Source organism: Carettochelys insculpta, chromosome 1 (genome assembly GCF_033958435.1).
Source record: "Carettochelys insculpta isolate YL-2023 chromosome 1, ASM3395843v1, whole genome shotgun sequence".
Classification (NCBI taxonomy): Eukaryota; Metazoa; Chordata; order Testudines; family Carettochelyidae; genus Carettochelys; species Carettochelys insculpta.
This window is the reverse complement of record NC_134137.1, coordinates 282,885,038-282,908,137: the sequence shown is the minus strand read 5'-3', so window position 1 is coordinate 282,908,137 and position 23,100 is coordinate 282,885,038. Positions and strand designations below refer to the sequence as shown.

General features: G+C 44.5%; 1 long non-coding RNA gene across 1 annotated transcript in view; it reads left to right on the top strand.

Annotated features, from left to right (window-relative positions):
* Nucleotides 1–1,071: 1,071 nt before the first annotated feature.
* The window catches only part of LOC142021131 (uncharacterized), a 44,016-nt gene continuing 21,987 nt past the window's right edge, over nt 1,072–23,100 (top strand). The window contains exon 1 of the long non-coding RNA XR_012647598.1: nt 1,072–1,200. This is a non-coding gene — a long non-coding RNA (uncharacterized LOC142021131). The remainder of the gene's footprint in view (nt 1,201–23,100) is intronic.

The window sequence follows — 23,100 nt, the reverse complement described above, 5'->3', positions numbered from 1 at the left end:
AAAAGCTCATTTGCTGGTCTCATGCAGCGGGGACAGGGTGGGACACTTATGGGAAGAGGCAAGGGGGGGGGCTACAGAACCCTGAACTGGGAGCCAGGAACACAGCTCTGTGGGGACTGAGACAGAAGCTTGGTGCACTCCCAGAAGACTGTGTTCCAGGGTCTCTACATCCACCCTATGCCTTCCCCCGAGTGACGTCCCAGCCCCAATGTTGGTCCTTCTACTGCCTCCAGCGTAGAGCCCTCCAGCCAGAGGCAGCACATGGCCCAGTACTGGCCTTCCCTGGTCCGGCATATTTCCTGGTTCGAGACATAGGTTGCTGGAACTAGGGCTGTAGGGAGTGCTGCAGCATCCCCTGGCTTGGAGCGGTTTCCATTACATACTGGGTTCAACAGCTGTCAGCACCCCCCCCCACCCACCCCATAAAAATTGCTCCAGCACCTTGGGTTGGGGACTGGTCAAGTCCCGAGGCTGCCAGATTAGGGAGGTACAAACTGTAGTTGTCAGCTGAAAAGAGTGCTTTCTACAGCGTGGTGGAAACTGGGATCCCCACCCTTCCCTGCAGCTCCCGTTGCCCTGAGCTCCCGCTGCCCTGCAGCTGCTTGCAGACTCACGGCGCTGGCTCCCCACCAAGACTCTCACTAAGTGGTTGACTCAGCATTCTGGGATGTGTCCTGCATTGTGTGGGGGGTGGAGCACAGTGCAAGTGAAACGAGGTTTCCATTGCCTCACTTGTCGTGCTGCCCTCCCTATGGTAAGGGCAGGACAGTCCATGTGAAGTGCCCTGGAGGCCTAAAGGCGACTGTCCCTTTAAGAGCCCAGACATCTCTTCAGTTCTTCGACTCTCCAACCGCCTCTACGCCCGAGGATTATTTCTATCTTCTAATTGGGTGCTTTACACGTCAGTCATGAATCTTTCCGTCCCACCCCTTCGCCCTCCCCATGTAGTGTCCGTTAACTTCCAGGCCACTCGACAGCCACTGGTTGGCGTTCGTGACACTCAATGAACACTTCTTATTCCGACTGGTAAAACGAACCGTCAATCATCAGAACAGGCAGAGTTGGGGGCGGGACAGTTTCCGAGGCTGAGGAGCCGGCGGCGGCGAGGCAGGGTTGGCATCAGTTCGGGGAAGTTTATTCCCAGTGGGCGGCTCCAGAATGGGCGAGGCGGTGTCGCGGCCGGGATGGAGCCGTGACCAGGTGGGTGCGCGGCCCAGGCCTCTGAGAGCTGAGTTCCCCTTCGGTGCACGGCCCCTCCGTATGGGGGTGGGGGGATCCGCCCCTCCGCTGAGACAGTGGTCCCGCTCCCTGCCCGTTAGCGCGCGAGTGGCTGTGCATCCCGCCCCACCCCCCACTCGCTGCCTGCGGCGCCTTCCTTCCGCGCTGCCTGACCCAGCGAGACACCTCTCCGGCCAGGGAGACCCCCCAGAACTCTGCCTTTGAGATACTTTGTTACCAGCCCTCTCTCTCCATCGAGACCCTCCCCCTTCCTCCCCTGAGTCATGGCCCCCGTGAGGTACCTCATGAGTCCTCCGCTGAGACACTTCGTCTCTGAGAGAAACCTCTTCCGTCCCCACCCCCGTAACGTTATCACTACTTTGTCCACGTGAGCCCCTCCTCACCTTATTTCCTCCTCGCTCTCTTCTCTGAACACCTCCGCGTAGGAGTCTGCTCGTGGAATGCGTCACCCGCAGCCCCTTTCAGTGCTGCAGCATTCCCTCTGGGAGGCGCCTCAAGTGCTGAATCCCCTCACTGCTTATTCTCTCCTGTAGCCTTCCCTGTCTTCCTGTGTTCTCCCCACTTACATATTTGGCAACTCTTTCCTTACATCTTTTACAATTCTGGTGGCTGTGTTCATATGGTGTGTGCAGCAGCCAGTCCATCATGCTGTCTGCCTCTGCCCGGGGTTATTTTACCCTTTCCCTGCTGAGGCATTGGATGTTTGCTTTTTGGGTAAGGCATATTTAAAAATATATTTTTTTCCAATTTGTCAACCTTGATTACTATTTTTGGCTCTCTGTGCCTTAAATATTGAGTCTGTTCTGGTATGGCTATGGTCTGAAGAAGTGGGTCTGTCCCACTAAAACTCATCACCTAATAAATTATTTTGTTAGTCTTTAAAGTGCTACTTTACTGCTTTTTTGTTTTGATAGTATATAGACTAGCACGGCTTTCTCTCTGTTACTAACTGAACACAAGGGTAGATCAGGAGCTATCTAGAAGACTCCAGTTTTGCACTTGTGTAGCCCAAGCACCTTGTACATCACGTTGTAGGTGGCATGTTCATATGTGAAAACTGATTTTACATTAGTGTATTCTGGTGGTGCTGCAAGCATTGCAAACCATATTTGTAAGCAAAAAATAAATAGCAAGGATCTTTCAGTGTAACATCTGGCTGTGTGTTGCCCGCTGCATCACCCAAACATTAACTGACAATGGTTTTGTCATATTTCTGTTCTAAATATGTTATAACTTGAGTGGATTAGACTAGTGGTTTTGGATTCGCTTTTGTTTACCTTTTTGAGCATATATGTGTAATTTAAATAGCAGAGTATTTGCAGTTATGTCTCAGCCTGTCCCGTAACAAGAAATGCTTTATGTATAATGGGGGGAGGAAGAGGGAGGAGTGGGAATTGAAATGGCAGAGCTAATGACATTAAGCCCAATGCTTTAGTTTTCATTTTGAAATGTACATATCACTTCTGGTTTGTGAAAATGTTTTTAAATATGTCATTGCAATAAGATTTTTGATACCTGTGATGTTACAGAATGATGTTTTCAAAACTGTTTTAGTGAACAAGAAAATAACAAGATTAGAGGAAGCTGAAGAAAGAATTTTAAAAATGACAGTCAAAATATTTTTGTCTAGTTCTGCCGCCTCCTCCTCACAAGTGCGACTCTAGACAGGAGTTAATATGAGGGGTAGGGGGGATCCTTGATATACATCAGGGCTAAGGACTGTAAAACAAAGTAGTGTATAATGAGGAATTTTCTGCCATAAGAGAGAATGTAAATAGAGGGGGATAGGGACTGTGAGAGTGCACATTTTGCTTATGTGATCATTTAAACCTTATTGTACCCCTCACCATACCATACATTTTAAGCAATATTTAGAGAAACAATCCTAACTCAAGATATACTTTTTAAACTACTTTTATCTTATGTGTTGTATGAGACAGAGGAGAGTCATAGAGGATGCTGGGGAGGTATGCTAATTTTCCATTTTCTAAATGACTGATTGACTAAAGTACAAGGAATTTTTACATTGTGTTGCTCAACGTTTCAATGATGTAAGTGCAAAACAACTTATATCAGAGTGACAATATCAAGGACTGGCTGTAAACCTTTTAATTTTAACTTCATAATAAGAATATTTTGCTGTTTTATCTTTTGACTTCTAAAAAGTGCAGTTTCTTAACTGAGTAATTCTGAAAGTTGTTCTGACCCTTTGAAAGAATATGCGTAAGTGAACTTTGCAGCATTGCTTCCAAAGCATATCTTGTTTCTTTTATCTAAAGCATTGATAAAGGAAAAGGACCATCTGTAAAACATTGTTAAAATCTGAGTTGCAGAAGTGCTTCTATTGCAGTGCACTTTGAGGGAGTGGAAGAATGGAATCCTTTGTAATGGTAATTCATTCCTGCTGATTAAAGGAGTGGTTGAAGGGGAGCCCTACTTGTTCATATTTCCTGGAATGATGATAGGTAGCAGCTGTTGTAGAGGATACCAAAATGAAGGTGGCAGATAGTGGCATAACTGCATGTTGACTCTAAACTTCTGTTTCTGTTCTTTACACACACCCGTGCGGAAAGGAGGAGGAAAAGCTCTATTGCACTTAAGAATAATAACAGAGAGGGAGCCATGCTAGTTTATATACTATCAAAACAAAAAAGCAGTCAAGTAGCACTTTAAAGACTAACAAAATAATTTATTACGTAAGCTTTTGTGGGACAGATCCACTTCTTCAGACCATAGCCATACTGGAACAGATTCAATATTTAAGGCACAGAGAACCAAAAACAGTAATCAAGGTTGACAAATCAGAAAAAAATTATCAAGGTGAGCAAATCAGAGAGCGGTGGGGTGGAGTGGGGTGGGGGAGTCAAGAATTAGATTAAGCCAAATATGCAACAAAACCCACTGCCAGCTTTGTCCACATATCTATTCTGGCGATACCATCACTGGACCGAACCAGGTTATTCACAGAATCACGGGCACATTCTCATGTTTCTCAACTAACATCATATATGCCATCATGTGCCAACAATGCCCAGATGCTTTGTATATTGGACAGACTTCAAACTCTCTCAGACAAAGAGTTAATGGGCACAAACCAGACATCAAAACATTCCTGATCCACAAACCAGTTAGTCAACATTTTAATGGAGTGGGCCATTCTGTTAATGACTTCAGAGTTTGTGTCTTATTGAAGAAGAATTTTCAGTCTGCTTTGGAAAGAGAAACTGCTGAACTCTCTTTCATAGTCAAATTTGACACATTAACACCTGGTTTGAACTGTGATGCAAATTTTCTGGGACATTATAGGGTCTCTTTTGCATACTTGGCTTAATCTAATTCTTAACGCTGCCCCGCCCCGCTGCTCTCTGATTTGCTCACCTTGATAATTTTTTTTCTGATTTGTCAATCTTGATTACTGTTTTTGGTTCTCTGTGCCTTAAATATTGAGTCTGTTCTGGTATGGCTATGGTCTGAAGAAGTGGGTCTGTCCCATGCAAGCTCACCTAATAAATTATTTTGTTAGTGTTTAAAGTGCTACTTGACTGCTTTTCTGTTTGGAGACTTAATAAGTGTGCCATATAATCTTGGAAGAAAAAGGAGATCTTGGTAGCTTTGTTCTGCAGTAGTAACTTGCTTGGAGAGAGCCCCATCCATTTTTTTTTCCCTTCAATTTCATAATTGTAACACTTGAATGGTCAGAAAAAATTTAACTAATTATTGCTTCCTTTGCAAGAGTTGTACTGCAACAAAACTTAAAAAAACAAAACCAACCCAATCTGCTTCTGGTCTGGTGGGTTGAATGATTAGTTGCATTAATACCAGTTCAGTTTGGACTACTCACGTTTTTACTTTCTTGGAAAGTTGAGAACGCCCTTTCTTAAAAAGAGGACATGAAGGAATTTGTCATACAATACACAGAAAGAAAGGAATTTAGAAAGTGTGGTTGCATGTGTAGGGATGAGTGGTATCTGCAAGTATCATGACAATAGCAGACATGTGGCAGCTTCTTTCCTTAAATATCAAGTAATAGGAGATCCTTGGGTTCAGAGATTGGTACTTGGTTGTGATTGTAAAGCAGGGGGGTACTTTGTCTATGTTAGGAAATAGTTGACTTTATTAAAGTGTACTTTACACCACTAGATTTTTATGAAGTCGATGGTGAGTGTCCACACGTTTAGAAAGTTGACATTGTGTCCCCATTACCTTTGCTAAGTTCAACTGTCCAGCAGTACGTTGTGGATACCTATCCCACAGTTCCTGCAACCCGTTGCATTCTGGGTTTCTGTGCCAGTGTGTTATGGGGAAAAAAATCATTGCAAGTGTTTGTGGGTGTCTGATGTTATCATTCCAGAGTGCATTGTCCTCACTCTCTGCTGCTGTTGAAAACAAACTGCCAAATGCATTTTTGTACCACTTTTCTGCAGGCTGCCCCTGACACACGCTGTTACAAGGCTAGCAGGCTGGTCCTGAGAAATGTAAAATGAAGAAATAGAAATCTTTCAAGTGTCAATTTGGAGCTATTGAAAAGGCTTTTTGGTATTGCTGAATTTTTTTTTTGTAGTATTATTTTGATTTAATTTCATTTTGACCTGACAGCTGTGTGTTGGGGGGGAGCCACAAGAGGCAGCCGGAGAGCCCAGCAGCTGGGTGGTGGTGATGGGAGGGGTAGCCAGAGAGCTTGGGCTGATTCTTCTTTCCCACTTCCTGCTCCCCTGGAGAACAGCGGAGGTGAAAGCAATGGTCGGAATAGACAAGTTGGGGGCATTATGAAATACTTCTGGAGGCTAATAAAATAACGCTGTGTCTACACTGGCATTGTTGACCTTGTAAATTTGAATTTGGCATTATTCCCCATGGAGAAGTTGGAGTAAAAAAGTTGACCTTAAAGACCCCTTAAAATTGACCTAATATTTGCAGTGAAGACAGATTACGCTATAAAATCGATTTATGCTCTAAGCTACTTGTTCCCAAACTTTTTGGCATCATGCCCCCTTTTGATTTTTGAGAAACTGTCATGCCCCTCCCACCTCTTCTTTACCATCATGCAACCCCCCTTATTAAAAAAAAAAATTCAATTCATAATTTAAAATAAACAAAAACTTGATGTAAAATCAAAACAAAAAAGCAGTCAGGTAGCACTTTAAAGACTAACAAACTAATTTTATTAGGTGAGCTTTCACGGGACAGACCCACTTCTTCAGACCATAGCCATCCATTCTGGTATGGCTATGGTCTGAAGAAGTGGGTCTGTCCCGTGAAAGCTCACCTAATAAATTATTTTGTTAGTCTTTAAAGTGCTACCTGACTGCTTTTTTTGTTTTGATAGTATATAGACTAGCATGGCTTCTCTCTATTGGTATAAAATGTTGTTTGAAATTTAAAAACAAACACAAACAGTTTTTCTTGGCCCTTTGTGGGCCACCAGAGCTGACTGTGACAGCTGCCTGCCTGCCTGCCTGAGACCTATGCTGCCAGGGCCAGCCAGCCGCCTGTCCAAGCCCCACCCTGCTGGGACCAGCTGCACAAGCCACCCACCCAATTTCCACGCTGCCAGGGCCAGCCACATGCCTCCCATCCCAAGACCCAAGTTGCTGGCGCCATCCACCTGCCTGGCAGCCCAAGCCCCGTGGTGCAGGGGCCAGCCAACCGCCTGCTTTGAACCACCTGAGCCCCGCACTGCTGGGGCCAGCTGCCCGAGCCCCTCCCATCCCACAAAGCCAGGCACCCCCAGCCCTCTGCTCTTATCCCATCCCCCTCACCTGATCCAGGCACCCCCAGCCTCTCATCTAATCACATCCTCCTTCTCCCCCCACCCAATCCACACTCGCTCACCTTTGCGGGAGACAGCCAGCTCCACATGGATCTTTGCCAGCTTCCTGCTTTTTGTAGCGGCTGCGCCAGGTCACCCTTGTAAAATAGCAGGGGCTCAGAGTTGGAAGCAAAGGCCAGCTCTTTCTTCAGGTAGAGGGGAATGATGGTGGGGACTGGGTTGCCTTGTGTGCCCTCCCGGGTTGGGAAACCATGCTCTAAGCCTCAGCGCATTTTGCTTGTTTTGTCACATATTTTGCATAGTCTTGTGTCCTTAAACTCTGAGAAGAATGTTACATTTTCCATCAGTTAATCAGAGTATTTTTACTTCTCAAGGGAAATATGACTTGACTTTTTTCCCTTGCTATTGATCTTTTTGATCATATTGCAAACTACCCTCAATTGCAGGGATAACAGATGTACGAAAGCAGACTACAGACAGTTCTGGAGATTAGAGTTATGGAATACGTAAGCAACAAAAGGTGACTGGCCCCGATATCTTACATCCCCAAAAGAGGAAATAAGCAGCCTAAATATAGAGTGAGGGCGGGAAATGGGAACAGTTTAGTTACATGCATTAAAAGGACTTTTTCCATCATATTTCATTAACATTATACTATAGTAAGATTTTTATTACAACAGTCTCTCTCAATTTTACAGTAGAGTCTAGAATTGTGGGGGCTAGAAGAGGTGTGCAATAGAGAGGGTCTGTCTTAGTAAGTCATCCACACTACGGAAAAGGAGAATTGTTTTGTAGTGAAACCTGTATAAGAGAAGACCTTTTATGAAAATATTCAGTCAAGAGATACCCTGAGTGCAATTTTGCTGAACTTTCTATAGAATATTACGTCCGATAAGCTAAGGATTTGTTAGTCTTTTGAGTAGTAGATTCAAACAAGTTTCACAGTAATAAATACCTAAAAAGATGTAAAAATGCAATTAAACTTAAAACTAAATTGTTTCTAGTAAATTTATAGCAATGCAAAAGTGGTTGAAATTTATGGCATGTGCTGTGTGACATGTCAGAATAGACAATCCTTTCTGGCCTTAATATATGTGAATTTAGGAAAACAAAACTTCCAGTTTCTTTTCCGTTTTGCGAAATTGTACAAGTTGCAGAGACCCTTTGCCGCAGCTGGTTTTAAGTATCACCACAGCCCTGTAACTTATGGGTGAGCGCTCACTCTCTTGGCAAGTGGGACCAGAATGAGAGGCAATTCATAGCCTGGATTTACTGATGCTCTCTCTGGAGAGGAATTCCATGTTCGTAAATGTGGCTTAAATTGAAAGTATGGGGTGAAGGACAGGGGGGAGAAATTGCTTCACAATAAGAAGGTTTTATTATATCTGTTAAAATGCATCTTTTGTTTACTGCAGAGAATCTGTGTATGAAGTGGTTTAATGTGTTCTTCTCACATACAAGGTAGAGCAACTCTGTGAGTCTTCTGCCCCCCATACTCTCATCAGACTGTCTAAAAACTGCTCCATTCCTAATAGTTTGCTTTTAGGCATGAGTACCTTATGAAACATACTGGTGAGTTCCTTGAAACTTAGAGATGTAAAACAATTAGCTGGTTAAACACTAGTGCTTTCTAGAAGTGAAGTGGGTCTGCCCTATGAAAGCTCATAATCTAATAAGTTATTTTGTTAGTCTTTGAAGTGCTACAGGACTGCTTTTCTGTTTAGTGTTTAATTGGCTAGTCGTTTTTAAATTAGGGTCTGCTGTCCAGGCAACTGCCCTTTCTGCAGTCAAGGGTGCAATATTCTAGTGCAGCTGGCTGCCAATGGAATTCACTAGCAAGGGCCTTGTAAGCCTTATGCTTATGGATATGCTCCAGTTAACTGTTTAACATCCTTACTTGAAACTAGACCTATTGTGTAATATGTAGGTAGGCCGTCGTGTCGGACGGTGATGTCTTGAGCTTGCACAGGCTCATTGGTTGTGGACTCGCATGTGGCTGAGGAGACCAAGCTTTAAACGGCATGGACGTTCACAGTGGGGGCAAGGGAATTGTCCTGGCTCTGTTGGTGCGGCTGCTGCTGTTGCTTTCTTCCTCTCATGAGTATCAATGAGGCACACGTGTCGCTGCTCTTCAAAGTTGTCATACACATGTCATATGAGAGCACGTGAGCCTGTTCGGTCTTTTGCATGCTGCTCTAGCTGATCTGGTTTTAAACCAGCATGAGCAGTGTTGGCCTTCGCTCAATCTTTATACCTCTTGCGAGGCCTGCCTTGATTCCTTTTGCCCTGGGAGAGTTCACTGTAGAGGAGTTGCTTAGGGATTCTTGACTCCTCCATATGTATGATGTGCCCTGTCCAGTGAAGGGGCTTTCAGAATCATGGCTTTGATGCTCGTGGTTCCTGCTCTGTCCAGGACTTCCAGGGTCGTAACTCTGTCCTGCTGTCGAATGTATGGACTTACTATACAGTATTCTTCCTTTTTAAGGCTCTTTTGTATCAAAGTTAAGGAGATTGAAGATGAGGTAGCGTTACGTGCTAGGAAAATAAATTTGCTCAGAAGTCTGGAACAACACAATCCTTGCTTCAGGCAAGTGAAATGTAATTATTTCATGCTGGACTCACTGCTGAGGTGCATTGATGAGTGTATCTGAATGGGCATGTGAAATGGATGGCTTTCTGCTCAGCCAGTCACTTTGACTAATTCTCTTTCCTGGCTACCTTCAGCTACTACTATTCTGCACTTCTGGAAGAGAACATGTGACTAAGTGCATATGTACGTTACACACCCTTTTGCTTTGTACTGCAGCTTCCCTAAGGAAAGTGAGTGGTAGCAGGATGAGAACAGTTTTAATTTTCAGCCTCCTGTCTGAAGTGCTTGTCAGCTGATCTTGAGATTTTAAGTGTAAGTTAGATTAGTGGTGTGTCTTTTAATACGTATAATTTCTTTCCTTCTTCATATAAGAGCCATCCTTCTCCCCAATGTGATGTTTTCTGCAGTGAGAATTGATTGCCGTTAACAGTAGTTAATCCTCATCAGCCTCATTATTGATCTATATCAGTTTCTGTTTTGAAACAAACTTTATGGTTGGTCAGTTTGTCATTGAAAATGTTACATTAAATTTGATTATCTTCTGTTTTGTGTCCTGGTTTGATTATAATATTTAAGAAGTCAAAAGTCATGGCTATAGTGTTCTTTTCTTTCTGGTTCTCGTCTAAGCGTCATGCTACCATTACACCACCTCTATAGTCCTGTGCATTAAATCATATAAAAATAAGTAATCTAACTCTTTTAATTCCAGTCTTAATTTTTAATTTATTAAAAATTATATTGCTCTTTAAAGCTAAAAGTGAATTTTGAGTTCCTAGTTAGGGGTTTCCTTATGGCCTCTCTGTAAACTACTGTTGTGTTATGTCTTGTGGAATTCTAAACCTGTTTCATTTAATCTCATTGGTAGGGAAGCCTTCTCTTTGAGTTTGGTCCTCCTTTTTGTGATAGGAAAGGTGTGTAGATTCATCTTCCATTACATTCAAATAATTAAGGTCCATGAAAATCCTGTTTAATTGAGCACCCGAGGGCTCTAGCTATCGGGAAGGAAACTAAAACATACGAGGGGATTGTCTTGAACCGCATATAAAAATCACATGTATTTGGCTTCTTTTCTTGGGCAGGAGAAGGAATGAAGCACCTTGTAATCTAGAGGTGTAAGGTACTTAATAGCGCAAAATCATCTGTTCTAGCAAATCACACTTAAGTAAATGAATACTGTGCAGATTTTGTTACAGTGAAATATAAGTGTGACTAGAATATAGGAGTGAGAGCTAGACACGCCAGACTTCTGGTCCTGGCTCTGTCAGTAACAGCCACTACGGAATTGGGCAAATTATTTAACGTCTAATTTGGTTTCCTTCAATGGGGAATTTTCTCTCCTATTGGCTTTTTAAGATTAACAATTGTAAAATGCCTCAGATGAAAATCATTATAAAATTATTAATATTTTATTGACAGAGTTCTAATCCTATTATGGTTTTAGCTGCTGAATAAACATTTAACTTTTTCTTATTTTGATGAATAGTTTCCCTTCTGTAATGGCTCTTAGTCTTCCATGTTTTCTCCCACAGCAGACACCAGTGTGAATGACTAAAATGACCTATTTGCCTTGAGCCCTATGAGTGCATAGGCCCAAAGCTAGTGTGTGTGTATTATGTGTGTTAGAATATAACTGAGGCTACGGCTACACTGAGAGAAATTTGAATTTAAGGCAGTTAGCTTGATATTAAAATGTCACTGTCTTCACTGTGAATACCATTAGCTCGATTTAGGGAGCAGTAATATCGATGATATAATGTGGCTGGCCCAACCATTTCCAAATTCAGTGGCCAACATTTTTGGGCGTTTGCTGCCGCTGTGGGGAAGTGTCCCCCCAGAAACTAAGATTTTCAGGGGCTTGCTGCCATCCCTCATGTTGGTAACTTCTGTATAGAGAAGAGGGAAGACAAAATGTTCTTTTTCCAGCCTCTTCTAACTTTGCACCCTTTCATGCAGGGAAGAGTGGGTGGAGGGCTAGTTGAGAATACAGACTGTGCACAGTAGCTGTATAATGCACTGTATAAATACCTTCCTCTCAGTCAAGTTTTTGGGGAAAAAAAGTTGCTATCAACTCTTTCTTCATGCTTGTTGTTGTCCCTGTATTATTTTCAGGGATCAAATGCAGTCAAGGGAGAGGAGATGAACAGTGGATGGCCCATTGAGAAAACACATACTTGCAGATTTTTATAAAATCCTTAATTCAGTTACAGAAGAAAGATGTCTGTTAACTTTGCCACCTTTGTTGATGCCCTACTTTTCTTTCCTTCCAGCTGGAAAAATGGATGTTTGCTTACCATGGGAAGGGGAATGAGGGCAATCCAGTGTGGGAAGATGATGTCAAATACCTGCAAACATACCTAGAATGCTATGGGGATGAAGGAAATGTGGGATAGGTTCCCACAATGCAGTGTTACAACAGTCAATGTATGCCAATTGAGTCTGACAGCAATAAGTCAACTTTGAGGAGCATATGGGGAGGCAAGGGTAGTCAAATTCGAATTTATAAAATCCAGTGTTACAAAATCAATATTAATGAACTTGAATTTCTTATAGCATAGACATAGCCTGAGTATAGTAGCTGTATAGGAAGGCTGAAGACTGTAATTCTGCAGGCTAGGGTTGTAAAATCCCATTTCATTAATTAATTGGTTAAATAATTTAATGGGCTCTGGAGAGGGTGTCTGGGAAGGCTGTCACAGGTGAGGAATGCTCCAGTTTGGCTGGTCCAGCCCCTGTCCACAATGGCCTGGCCTCAGAGCACTGTGGATAGGGGCAGTCTGGCCCGGCTGGAGGAGCCCCCGTCTCTGTCTGCAGTGACGCTGGGCAGGGGTGCTCTGCCGGTCCTGCCTTCCCCTTCCTCTGCAGCTACTCTGGCCTGGTTGGAGCACCCTTTCCCTGAGGTATCCCTGTGGGGCTGGAGCAACACCACCCCCTGTAGCGGGCAAGCACTCTCTCCATTTCAGACTGATTAACTGTAGCGAGTAAGCATCATCGGCTTAGGGTGAGGGTTACCAGTTAAACTTTGACATCCCTCTTGCAGGCTGTCGGAATTTAGTTGGATTAGTTGTACGTTATGCTACTTGTTTGGAACTGACAGTCTTAATTTTTCTAGCCCCTTTAATAGAAATGCTGACTTGGTGAGGGTTGTTTTTCTTTAGAAATGTTGTGATAAAATCTCAGCTTCATACACAGATGTGGAACAGGTTGTTAACTTTGAATTCTTGCAGTGCTACTGAAGAGATATCTCCATCAGCTCCATTCTCTGACATAGTTCAAAAACCACCAAGTAAGGATTAGGTTTACAACTGAGAGCCCACGTTCTCAAAAAAATGAAGAGTGGACGATATGTGGGGAGGACGGCATGGAAGTGTAGAGGGACAATGCTGAAGGATTTTGTATTTTGCAGGATTGATTCAACCTGTTGGGTCTGAGAGAATGTTGGGAGTGACCCTTTACCCTCTTTGAGGCCCCCAGAGGTAGTTAATGTTGAGTTGTACTTTACCACCTATTGCCCTTAAAATGAGGGTGGTGAGCCTTTTTTTAGTCACTGACACAAAAGAGAAAAATCAGTCAGGGGCCACACAAGTGAGAAGGAAAAAACCTCAACAACTCCCCCCCTCACCCCCCCCCCCAAAAAAAAAAAACAGCCTTCAGTGGTGTTGCCACAGACTGACACACCTCACTCCCCTTGTACTCCAACCCCATAGGGGGACCAAAGTTTAGGGCTTCCCCCAGATCAGATTAATTCTTCTGGAGGCCTGGGGCTCCCCAGACTCTGGAGTGGGGCCAAAATTAGGGGATCAGTGTGTGGGAGTGGGGAGGCCCACTCACATGATCAGGATGGTAATAAGAGTGTGGGGTCTGGGTGGGAGGGAAGTTGCAGGAGTGGGCTTGGGGTGGGTGTGCAGGATCTGGGTGTAATATAAGATGCAGGAGTGGGTTGGGAGTGTAAGAGCTGGATGGAGGGCCTGTATGGGAGTTGGGGGCTGGGTGGGAGGTGGGGTGCCAGAGGGAACTGTTGGGCAGTTTCCAGGGGGCTGCACAGGTGACGTGGCTCTGCACACCCTGCTGTTCCTAAGCACTTCCTCCTGCTCCTATTGGCTGTGATTCTGGCCAATGGGAGTAGTGGAGGAAACGTGTCCAGGTGAGTGCTTCCCTGTGCAGCTGTTCCCGTCTGGGGCGGGAGGGAATGACAGTGGGCAGGCAGAGCCAGCGGGATGGTTCCAGCTCCTGCTCGCCTAGATTTGGCCTGCTAAGCTTGGACTCCTTTGAACTTTTTTTCCTGTAGCCTTCCTGTGCTGATTAGGCTTCCATTGCATTGGCTATACTATGCTTAATTTACATCCAAGGGTAGACAAGCTCATTTCTGACCAAAGACCTGTTAATTCACTTGGCCCTGTTATAAACTTTAAAATATAATTTCATTGTGAATATAGACAGTTCCTTAAATAGCGTTCCTAGGTACATTTCAGTGCTGCTACTGACTCTCCCTGCCCCTGCGTCAGAGAGTAGGAACTGTTCCTCTATCACAGGGGTCTGCAACTGAAATAACAAGCAGAGCCATTTTTTTCAAATTTGGTTGCAAAATCTGTCCTTTAAGAGCTGCAGTGCATGTGAATATGAGACAGTCGTTAATAAATAATGTCAGACCATGCTTTTTATCACCCTTATTTTAAGACCAGTATGCACACCACTCTTTGTACCAGTTGGAAGCTGTTACCCCCATCTCCAGGCTGTACTGCACCAGCCTCCCTTCCCCCTGCAGGTTTAACTGGACTCAGCATGCACAGTTCTGCAGCAGCCATGGCTGCTGCCTCCTCTCCACCACCTGGTCATCACCCCAGGCACAGCAGACTGAAGTGATGTCGTTCTGTTGCTTGGAGGAAATTTTTTTATGTAGTGAAAGATTAGTTGGAAATTTATGAATTGAGCTGTGATAATTTACAGTGTTAGTGGGCTGAGACACAGTTCCATTGGGCAGCAAGCCTGTGGCTGCTCAAAGTAGAGATTGCACAGTTTCAGGAAAGACAGTAGCTGTCAGGTGGGGAAGCTCTGCAACTGAAATATCAGTGGCCAGTAAAAACAGATGTGGAGAGATGCAAAGTACTCTGTTTCTCCACAATCCAGGGAGAGATTTGAATAAGCTGGCTCCCTAGCACCAATTCCTGAGAAAGCAAGAAACCGGAACTGGAAAGCTAGTCTGGTTTTGTGCCATGGTACTGTATGAAATTAACTTTACTTTTGTTCATTTCATGGTGGGACAAATTCACAACACAAATTGCTATAATTTCACTTAATTTTTTTTCTTCCTTAAGTGTGTCCAAGAACTGATAGGTTAAAAAATGGATTTGTTCTGGTCCCCAAATATTTGTCTCTTACTGCAAAATTACATGAGTCATAATTCAAGTGTTGAGACTTGCTTTAGGGACAATCACACACAACCCTTAACCTGAGTATAGCTGTGGTTTCATTTTCAGTTGGCTGACACAACCTGTGGGTAGAGACTGAAACTCAAATTTCAGAACTGGTCAGTGACTGACATGATGGTTCTGGAATGTGGATGCAGGCTGGCTCTGCTCAAGTGGCACTAATTTTCTAGTGCATTTCAACAATAGTTGCCTCCATCTGCCCAGAAGAAGTTGATAATTTCTCCCACAATTTAAAGGGGAAGAAATTAAAAAGTGGCTTAGTTTACTTCCAGGTACAGTAAACATTCATATCCAGCATTCTGTTATCTAGAACTCTCAAATAACCAGCATTTTAACCATAAGTAAATTTTAGTTTGTTTTTTACATAATTACAGTATAATGAAAGTAAATACAAATACAGCAAATGCAGTGTAAGTTCACAATGTACTATATTACTGTTAAAGTTCTCTGCATACATTTTTGTTAATATCAATCTTGTTTTTCTTTAGTTTTATGTATTGCTAGGTATACCTCTCTATTATCCAGTATATTTGAATATCTGGCAACCTCCCTGACCCGGGGCTGCTGGATATGAAAGAGTTTACTGTACATGTAATCCTGGGATATGCCTCCAGCAGCCTATTCCACACACACAGGTGAGCACAGCAGATTGACTGACTGTTGTTTTGAGGAATCTGCTCTCACTTAAGCAGGACTAATTCAAGAGGGGTAACTTGAGTGCAGATAAGTTAATTCTACAGTGAAAACATGCCTAAATTGACCGTCCTTCACTTTTGTGTCTGAAGTGGAGGAGGAGGAGTGTGTAGAGTCCTTGTGTTCTATCTACTCTTTTAGGGAGAAATACAGTCCTAGCATCAGTTTCTATCCGGTATTGTTTACCAGCACAATTCAATTAAAGGATTTTAAAAAAATACAGGTTCACTCAGAGGTAAATAAGCTAGGAACAATGGGGTACAGACCTCAGATGCCACATTCAGATCAGTCTTGTACCAGTTAGTAAATCTTTTATTTTGTTCAGCCATTCATTCCCAAGTTCCAAGTAACCAGCAAAGACGAATAACCCATTGTAATCATTGGAATAGCAGTGGTTTGGCCTGAACATGTAAACAGTGGTGCATAAACATTTCCATTGGATGGAGAAGTTTATTAGCAAGATGACACTTCTGCATTTCTTAGAGATGACACTACTTTTTTCTTCAGAAAAACTTAGGTGGTAGAATTTCCCTTATAGTTAAAGGCAAAAGGGAGTGGGGGTGGGGGAAGTACTTACTTTTGATCGTGTGGTGCTAGAGCCAGGCTATAAAGGCTATGTAACTGAAATATTCTCCATGAATAATTAACAGATATCGGATTAATCTTTGATCAGTGACTGAGACTCTCTCCATTGCTGCTTCTCTTAAGACTCTTAAATAAGAAAATAAATGCCATATAGCTCTATTTAAGTGCTACTCAGTGAGCAAATATTGACAGGCCAGCAGGACTTAAAGGAACTGCTGAGGCTTTTCATTTCACTCAGTTTTCATGGAAGCAGAGTTCTCTCGAGGTAGCTTGCATTCTAATGGTAAAAAGAGGGAGATATAATTTAGGAGTTATCAGGACAATATGTTGGAAATAACTCAGAAAATGCACGAATGTTCTGCAGAGCTTCCTATTACCCATTTTTAGGGTCCGATCTTCATAAGTAATATACAGAAGTCTAGCAGAATCATCTTGGGAAATAAATGGGTAACATGACTTTTTATGTATCAGAGTGAGAGACTAAATGTTTTTCTTCCTTTTGTGAGTAGGAGTCTTTCCAAGGTGTATTGAAGCTTCAGGAGTAAAGATTTTAGCTTTACCTACCTTAGGAAGCTTGGGATCTGGTTAACATTGTAACCTCACTGGTACTGGCAAGGGTGGTTCAGTGTAGATGGGAGACAAGCATTTGTACCCCCTTACCTTTGTTAGATTGTAAGAGCTGTCACAGGGCTCCCCCATGCTATATAAAAATTGGTTTAGGAATATGCATAACTCAAAGATGTTTTGTCATGTAACCTGTCATTCAAGACTCTGTGGCTGTGTCTATGCTAGCTCCCAACTTTGAATGGAGCGTGGTCAGTAGGGTGTAGGGAGATTTATTAATGAAGTGCTGTGATGCATATGCAGCATTTTATAAAGCTAATTCTCCTCCATGGCAACTTTGAAGTACTTCTTTGAGAAGTAAAGGGACTTCGAAGTAGCCCGGGCACTTTGAAGTACTGGTGGGTTAGCTGCAGCTACATGCACACCAGTGCTTTGACATTGCCGCAGGGGAGAATTTAGCTTCATGAAGTGCTCCATATGCACTGCAGCCCTTTATTAATAATCTCCCAACACCCTACTTACCATGCTACCTTCGAAGCTGAGAGCTAGTGTAGACACAGCCTGTGTTTCCTTGAATGTGTGTGTTTTTGTGCATGTATCTTTCTTGCATGTGAATTTAGAAAGGTTAACTAGAAACCTGTTTTAGTCCAGGTATTCTGGTAAAATCCATTAGTGATACTTGAAGAGTTTGATGGCTTGGTGGTCAAGTCAATGACCTGTGAATGGCTTTTGTTTTTCCTGATGCTCAAATCCTTTTTTGATCTGGCACTTTTCCATTCAAAGTGAGAAAAGTTTGAACTGAACACAGAGTTCCCACCTCGAGCAAAAAAGAGATAAAGGGGTGGAACCAAGCAATAGGGATTGCCAGACACCAGGAGTCCTGCCATCCAACATGCCTGCTGGAAACATCTAAGACTGCACCGCAGGGAAGGATTGAGGCCAAGGTAGGAGGTTGCTTAGGTTATGTCAATGCTAGACATGGAAGTTGACTGCAGATACGCAATTTTAGCTATGCCAGTTGTGTAGCTAAAACCAATGTATCTACGCTCGGCTAACTTGTCTGCCTTAACAGGGGAAGGTCGACAGGTGGATATCTTCCTTTTGACCTTCATTACTCTTCACCTTTCGTGAGGAGAGCAGGGGTCATACTTTGACCCCTGAGAGCTTGATTTCTTGCATGCGAGAAATCAAACCCTGAAGGAATTTCCCTGAGCGAGTTGATCTTCTGGGGTAGTGTAGATTAATCTTAAGTTTGTGAAAGAGATGATTAGAACAATTCTTATGGTAAGAATTTGCATGTAATAAGCTTCTTTGTGTATTAAGGTTAGCTAGTGTGCTTATTTTTACTCACTTACTTTAAATCTGTTTTCACTTGCAGTCACTTAAATCCTACTTGTTATACTTGTTTTATTTTCAAGCCCAGTGTAAATTTTACATTGGGGGTGGGGGAGAACACCACAATGTATGTCTGTCAGGGCAAACTTGTAAGCTTTCTCTGGTTTAAAACTTTTATACAGAGTAAGATGGATTTATTTGGAGTTTTGGTCCCTTTTGGGGATTGGATTCTTGGGTGCAGCCCAGCCCTCTTACAACTGAGCTGGTTCAGCATCTGTGTTGCTCTGCTGGGGAATGGTAACCCCAGCTCTGTGCCTTAGCTGGGGAAGACCAGAGCTTCTGTTTCAGTTGGACAGGGTGGTGGGGAGCCCCAGAGGCATCAGTGACTTTATCAGCACACCGGGTGAAAACGCGAAGGGATTTCTGTGATCCAACCCATCACAAATGCAATTCTGTGAATTTGACTAAATGCTTTTTAAAAAATGTTTTGGCTTCTGCTACTTGTCTGTTTTCTGAAGCAAACATTTTGTGTTGACATTTAAACAGGCAGAAGTAATTCTAGAACTTAATGACACATTGAGGTAAAAGTAATAAGGAGTCGGGGCCATCTTGGTTGAAGTGGCAGGAGACTGTCAAGACTGGCTTAGCAGTGCTGCAGCATAAGGCGTTCATGAGCAGGAGAAGGATAGAAATGACAGCTACCATTCTGTGGGACTGTCCCAACATGGCAGGATCTTCAAGTTGAATATTTGCATCCGTTTAGCTTAGTTGGTAAAAGCTTAGCTATGTGCCATGTACTACCTCTAGGGCAATGGTTGACCAAGAAAGAATAGAATTCTGTCTAACTCGGGGGTGAGTCCCTTTCTTAGGCAGGGATGAAATTTTGTAAGAGGGATGCAGCACGATCAGGCTCATTAAAACTTTTGAAATATGTTACTGTTTTTGTTTGTGTACTCACATTTATGTATCAGTTAACAGTTTTACACTGGACATGTGTAAGGAAAAATGCCAAAAGTTTTTTTTCATATGGACATAACCAAAATTTCTGTTGGTTTTGATTTCATTAGATGGTATGGGGTTGGCTGCTAGTTGCAGGTCAAAAGTAGGACCTTATGTAAAAAGTTTGCTCACCTCTGCTCTAACAAATTTTGTTCTTCGAGTGGTCCCCGTGGGTGCTCCACAGTAGGTGTCGGGCTCGCCCCGGCGCCGCAGCTCGGAAAATCTTCAGCAGTCTCCGTCGGGTCACGCATGCGCCGATGCACGTCGGCTCTTCGCGCTTACGGTCACGTGCGCGATCCGGTCCCCTCCAGTTCCTTCTCAACCGCCAACGGCTGCAGACGGAATCCTCTCCGGCTCCAACGCCCGAGACAGATAAATCTTATTTTATCTCATGTTAATAGTTTTTAACAGTTCATAGTTAGCAGTTCTATAGTTATTATAGTTAGTTACTCTGTTTAAAGTTGTTAAAAGCTAAAGACTATCTTAGAACCGCAGTGGCCGCCTCTGGGTGGGCCCGCCGCTTTTGTTGTCAGCCTTCAAAGGCCAACGGTTATTAACATCACCTAATAGACTGTTAAGTGTGCTATTAGCACCTAAGGACTCAGAGTTAAGTTTTAACAATGCCATTCCCCGGATTTAAGAAGTGTGAATCTTGCCGGGAGGCCATGCCTGCTTCGGATGGCCATAGCAGATGCATACGGTGCTTCGGGGAGACGCACGTTCCCCAGAAGTGCTCCCATTGTTCTAAGTTGACTAATAGAGCTAGAAAAGATAGAGAAATGAGGCTGAAGATGCTGCTAGTTGACAAAGCACTTCAGCCTGCCGCATCGGAGACAGCGCATGCGGAGGGCTCTTCAGGATCACACAAGAGGAAGGCTGCCTCTTTGACCTCCTCTGTGCAGAAGAAAAGAGCCTTGCCTACTCGATCCCTGCCCCTTACTGTTGGGAGCGGGATGAGTGTAACAAAGGGCCCGCGCACGCTGGCTTCCTCCACTGGTAAAGCCGCGGCGCATGCAACCACTCAAGGCCCTGCAGTTACTGGGGAGACGGCACCGAGAGCCGTGCGGGCACTAATCAGTTCGGCACCGGCTACTGCGGCACTGATCGAGACTTCCCCAGAGGCACCGGAGACAACGGCACCGAGGATGACGGCACCGGGAGCAGTGGAAATCAGCATGACACCTGCTCCGGTACCAAGCTCACCAATAGGACCACCCAAGAGGGTAAAGGCTAAAACGAAGACGAGGCACCGCGGCCCCTCTCCTGAGGTAATTGCGCTGCCTCTGTCACCACGATCACCACTGGAGATTCGACGGGCAGCAACACCTTCAGCCTGCCACAGACATCCTTCTCCTTTTCTTCGGAGCCCATCACAGGGATCTGCACACTTTTCTCCAGCATCTAGCAGAGATCCCTACGAGTCTTCTCACAGAGGCTCTCCTCGTATGTCGGTATCATCTCAGAGGTCTCGACATTCCAGGCACCACCCTTACATCCTTGGGTCATGGTCCAGGTCTCCATCGCCGGGCCCCTGTCCCTGTTGCTACGACCGCCATCATTATGCGGGGCGTCATCATAGGAGGTCGACGTCTCACTATGGATCCCTGTTGACCACTCCTCAATGCCACAGTGTTCTGCTTCCACCTGGGGGAACACCACGGGTTCCCCAATCAGAGGCTGGGTCTAAAGACATTGAACCCCACCTCGAAATTCCGCAAAGGCAATCACATCAGTACGGCCAGGATCCAGAGGAATTGGAGGAGAGATACCATAGTGATGCCTCCTCATCCTCACCAGACGAGGCCGTGGTCCCTGGAGACATTTCTCCCCCAGATGACCTGAAACAGTTCCAGGAGCTGTTCAAACGGGTAGCTCAATCCCAAGATATTCAAGTGGCGGAGGTGCAGGAGAAACACCACAGACTCCTTAAAAACCTCAGGCCTCCATCTTCTTCTAAAATTGCTATTCCTCTGGACGATGCAGTCATGGAGGCAGCCACTAATATATGGCAGACCCCAGCATCCGCTCCTCCTACCAACAAAAGAGCGGACAAAAAGTACTTCGTCCCTGCGAAAGGTATGGAATTTCTATTTAGTCATCCACAGCCAAACTCGCTAGTGGTTGAATTGTCCCAACACAGGTTCAAATTGTCCCAGTACAAATCTGGGGGATTGGACAAGGACACAAAGAAGCTGGATCTTCTGGGTAGAAAAGCCTACTCCTCCCCTGCTCTGTTGCTCCGCATGGCCAACTATGCCACTCATTTGTCGAATCACAATTTCGACAATTATTCCAAACTTACTGCCCTCATGGACTTCCTTCCTGAGGAAAAAAGGCCAATTCTTAAAGCAATTGTGCAAGAGGGCTACGCGGCTTCTCGAGCAGGCGTGCAGATTGCACTGGATGTGGCGGACACAGCGGCCCGCGCCGTGGCCACTGCAGTGGTAATGCGGAGAGAGTCATGGCTTCACACATCCAGCATTCCAAAGGAGTTACAGGTCAAAATTGCGGACCTCCCCTTCCACAAAATAAAATTGTTTGCTGAATCGACCAACTCAGTCCTACACTCGAGCAAAGATTCCAGAGCGACACTTCGGACTTTGGGGATATATACCCCACCGTTCAGAAGGAAGAAATTTTATCCTCAGCAACGCCGTTATGGTTACCAACAGCAACGTACCCAATTTCAACAGGGGTATGATCAGGGACGTCATCAACAAACACGTTATAAGGGCCCTAGGCGCCGGCCTCAGCAGGGCAAAGTGCAAGACAGCGAGTTTGACGGGTATGTCGAGGGCCGCGAAGCCAAAACCGTGTATCAGTGCCAATCTCAGTACATGTTCCATCACTGACTCAAGCCATTTTACCCACAATGGGAAAGCATCACGTCGGACGAGTGGGTATTGGAGATAATAAACACGGGATACACGATCCCCTTCCAGTCTTTACCTCCACCAAATCCTCCCACCGCACCCATGCTCAGAGACCCCTCTCACTTACCAGAATTAAGGCGGGAGGTGGACCACCTCCTATTCGTAGGGGCGGTGGAGAGAGTACCGGAACAATTTCAAGGCAAAGGGTTCTACTCCAGGTATTTCCTGACGGAGAAGAAGACAGGAGGGTGGAGACCCATTTTGGATCTACGTGCACTGAACCAGTACCTACACAAACAGCGCTTCAAAATGACTACGATGGCTTCAATAATCATGGCACTAGACCATGGCGATTGGTTTGCAGCCCTTGACTTACAGGATGCATATTTTCATATCGCAATTCATCCAGCCCACAGGCATTTCCTCTGGTTCCTTGTGGGTACAGATCATTTCCAGTGCAGAGTTCTCCCATTCGGACTCTCTTCAGCACCCAGAGTCTTCACCAAGACCTTAGCGGTGGTGTCAGCATACCTACACAGACAGGGAGTTTTCATTTTCCTGTACCTGGACGATTGCCTGCTAAAGGGAACTTCCCGGGAGGAGGTATTACGGATGATACACATCACCACAAACACATTTACCTCACTGGGCCTCATCATCAATTTCTCAAAATCAAAGACCGACCCCACACAAAATATAGAGTTTATAGGGGCTCGGATAGACTCAGTCACGTCAAGGGTGTATTTACCCGAGGCTCGTTTTCGTGCCATCGAATCTCTCGTACAACTACTAACGTACAGCCCCACTGTTCCAGTTCTCACGTGCTTACAACTGTTGGGGCATATGGCAACCACCACGTTTGTGGTGCAAAATGCCAGGCTGCATATGCGATGATTGCAGCATTGGTTGGCAACCGTATACAAACCCTCAATCCACACCGTCCACAAGAGGGTGTCACTTACAACAGAGGCACGAAGCTCGCTAACATGGTGGGGAAACTGCAAGAATCTCCGAACAGGGGTGCCC